The following is a 3,844-nucleotide window of genomic DNA, read 5'->3' as shown; positions in this document are numbered from 1 at the left end:
GGCGAGGAGAGGGGAGGCGGCAAGGTCTGGCCCCTCCGCGCTTCCATCTTGGGCTTTCCCAATGCGGGGACAGGCCCGGGGCTGTGGGAGGGTGGGTCCGCTCGGCTTGTTTACCGACCATGGATCAGCCGCGGCTGGACGCGCCGCCTGCCCTGCCACCTCTCTTCCGCCAGATGACCCCCCTTCCCCCCGACTTCTTTTCCTGCCACCTCCGGGCTGGGGAGTGGGGTTTCGCTCGCGCTCTGCGGTAGGCCCTAAATACTTGGGTCCATCGCCACAAGTTGGTACTGGTCCCCAAACTTCGATCCCTTGGCCGCTTCCTCTTCGCCTCCCGCGGTGGCCTTCCGTTGTTGCCTTTTCTGTCTAAGAAAGATGGGGGGCGACGGGGGTGGGCTGGGGAGGAGGAGCTGGAACTCGTGGCAAGATCGTCTAGCCCTCGCTCGCGATAACGATGGTTCCGTGCAACTCTATTATTTTCTCCGCTGTGGTTTGGCGTGGGTCGTTTCACAGACAAAAGGACTGTAATGAATACTTGCGTTAAGCACAAGGGACCAGCAGTTTAGGTTCAGCCTGGAAGTTTGAACCGGCCCATTATCTTGGAGATAACACTGGTGTTTTGAAACTCTGGCTGAGAATTTGGTATTTCAGTCAATTGATTCCATAACTCCATAGGCTATCAGGTTAAACGCCGTCCCCTCTATCCAATATTTTGGTCTGTTTGCTCACTGTATGATCTGTTATGTTGTTGTCAGTAAATTTAATGTACAGTTGAAGAGAAATCTTTACCTCTTGGAAACGTTATATAATGAGTGTTTTTTCTATTTGAAGTCTCTTTTTTTAGTTGACTATCACTTGTGCGACTTCAAGGGTACCCATGTTTTGATCAAACGTGGATGACTCAGTATTCAAACCATAAGCCAGGGGAAACCATAAGGAATATTGATCTTGGCTTGTGCCAGGGGTCTTAGGAAAGTCATTAAACTAGGTTTGTGGAAAATTAAGCTGGATCTCTCCTCCTGGTTATTAATATTATTAATTAAATGAGGCAATTGTAAAGAAATCTAGAACCCTGATTACCCCTTGATTTTTGGATCTTATGCAGTCACCTTCTTATACTAAAGTTTCATAACATTGTTTTTATAGGCTGTCAGGGGGACTGAGAGGACAGTAATGGCACATTTTAATCTTTGGGGAGGATATTATTTGAATGTCATGAGGGATTTTTATTTCTGTTGATGTTTCAACACCTTTTGTTAATGCTTCAGAACATTGAGACACCCATTTATTTACTCTTGAAATGTGCTTGGGTTAGTATGATGAAGTCATTCATGGTAGCTTATGGCCTTGATCCAGCTCTGTATGCTGATAAGGGTTTGGCATATTGCATTTAAAATCTGAGGATTAGCATAGTTTTGGAACTCATGATCCAGATGTAGGATATTTGAGGTAAATTGCCTCCTGTGTGTAACCGATATAGTGAGAGCTCTTCAATTTTCCTTATACTTATATCGCTTTTATAGTAGATGGAGGCTTTAAATAAACGGGAGCTGCAAAAGTAGACCACTGTAGCTTTTTATTTAACTTGGTTCAGTGTTATTATTTGAGCATTGCTGCTCACTTCCCTCCTTCCCCAATAATAAGCTTTTGCACCTGGGCTTTGAATACGTTTTCTCCCAGTGATGTGTTTCACCTGGACTATTTGTGCTCCGCTAATGCCTTGGGTAAATAGTATCTTGCACATTTTAACACTCACCTTCTCACATCACAGCATAAAAAGTTCCGGAACTCTCCTTGTTACATGCAAAGTAAGGTTTAAGCTCCTCTGTAATCTGGCCCTGATCCATTCTTCAGTCTTAACTCATTTCTTCCCTTTGTGAATCTTTAGTTCCAGCCAAACTAACTTGTTTGTTGTTCCGTGAAGTCCCTCCTCTTGGCCTTTCTTTGTGCCTTTCTTTCTGTTTGAAACTCTTTTCTGCTTGTATTCACGGATACTCCCTTTACTCTGGGACCAGTCTCTTGAGAAGCCTTTCTGACTAGTTCAACCCCAAGGGATCTATTCATACCTCTCCTGTGTGGGACTGTTTTCTTTTTTTTTTCCTTAGCATATGCTAGCCTGGATTTCAGTTTATCTTTTTATGTCTTTATTCGGCTTCCCAATTAGATTTTTAAGACCTTTGAGGAGTGAGTATGAACCCTAAACCATGTATCTGTGGAGACCATATATTAAGCACTGAAAATATGGATACGTTGACAAAGTATTTTGGTTATAGAGTTCTTCTAGAATATGAAGTTTGTACTCCTCTGAGTATTGGAGTTGCTGATTTCAAAGTTGGACTTTGATGGGTTTTTAAAAAAAATTTATTAATTTTATTTATTTATTTTTGGCTGCGTTGGGTCTTCGTTGCTGCGCCCAGGCTTTCTAGTTGTGGCAAGCGGGGGCTACTCTTTGTTGCGGTGCGCGGGCTTCTCATTGTGGTGGCTTCTCTTGTTGCGGAGCACGGGCTGTAGGCGTGTGGGCTTCAGTAGTTGTGGCACGCGGGCTTAGTAGTTGCGGCTCGCGGGCTCTAGAGCGCAGGCTCAGTAGTTGTGGCACACGGGCTTAGTTGCTCCGTGGCATGTGGGATCTTCCCGGACCAGGGCTCGAACCCGTGTCCCCTGCATTGGCAGGCGGATTCTTAACCACTGTGCCACCAGGGAAGCCCGGGCTTTGATGATTTAATGAGACAAAATATTTGAAACCATGGCTGTCTCTAAAATGTTTTTTTTGGCCAGTATGTTTATATCTATTATCAGCATGGTTCTCTTTCTGTAGAGGATGCTCAACGTTTTGATAATGGTATAAGTACTACAGGTCTGTAGTTTACTTCAGATTTGAGTTTGGGGCAGTTACTTTGGTTTGAGTTTGGCACCAGTGGCACTGTTGTCATTCCATATTTGTACATAGGTAACATTTAGCATCATGGACAGGAGACAGTAATCTGCAGTCTCAGTTTGCATCCTTAACCTCAGTTGTTGGCAGCATGTGTCATTGATCATGAGGCAGATGAGACTCAGGAGAATGTGTGATTCACTGCTACCTGTCAACACTGTTGGAAGAAACACAAACAAGCCCATCCATAGTATTTTTGTATCCCAAGGATAATTAGGTCTAATTATGTAGCACATGGGTGGTTGCTGATGTAGTTGGAAAACAGGTGTGTACGTTCTTCTTGTGTTGTATGTGTGACTGAGAGGCCTGATGTTTTATGGATACATAGTCTCCTAGCAGTAAACCATCTTGATTTATCCACTGCATCTTTGTGGAAACTTGTGTTCTTCCTCCAGTTCATCAAAATATTTTCCCCCCCTGAAATTGACTGGTTTTTAGAAACTAGTTTACATAAAAACTTTTTTAAGCTTCAGAAACCATTTTAGCATAATTGAAGCTAAAATTAATCTGTTAACTTTCCAGAAATACTAAGCATTTTTACTGAGGCTACTTGCATTTGTAAAAGGGACTTTCACAGAATTACATCAGTAATTTCACCACTTGAGAAATCTGGATCAATAAGCATTCATTCTTTGCTCTCTGGGAGGGTGGTATTTTGGTTAAGATTAAATTTTTGAAAAGAGTCATTAGTTTGAATTTTAAAGTGGAGGCTGGTCAGGAACATAAAATTTATTTTTCAGGTGCCTAGTGAATTGAACTTTTTAGTAATGAAAAACCTGATTTCCTTTATTTTATTATTATTATTATTATTTTTTTCGATATGCGGGCCTCTCACTGTTGTGGCCTCTCCCGTTGCAGAGCACAGGCTCCGGATACGCAGGCTCATCGGCCATGGCTCACGGGCCCAGCCGCTCC

This window comes from Lipotes vexillifer, unplaced genomic scaffold (genome assembly GCF_000442215.2).
Source record: "Lipotes vexillifer unplaced genomic scaffold, Lipotes_vexillifer_v1.1 scaffold741, whole genome shotgun sequence".
Classification (NCBI taxonomy): domain Eukaryota; kingdom Metazoa; phylum Chordata; class Mammalia; order Artiodactyla; family Lipotidae; genus Lipotes; species Lipotes vexillifer.
The sequence above is the reverse complement of the archived record's forward strand: the minus strand, read 5'-3'. Positions refer to the sequence as shown.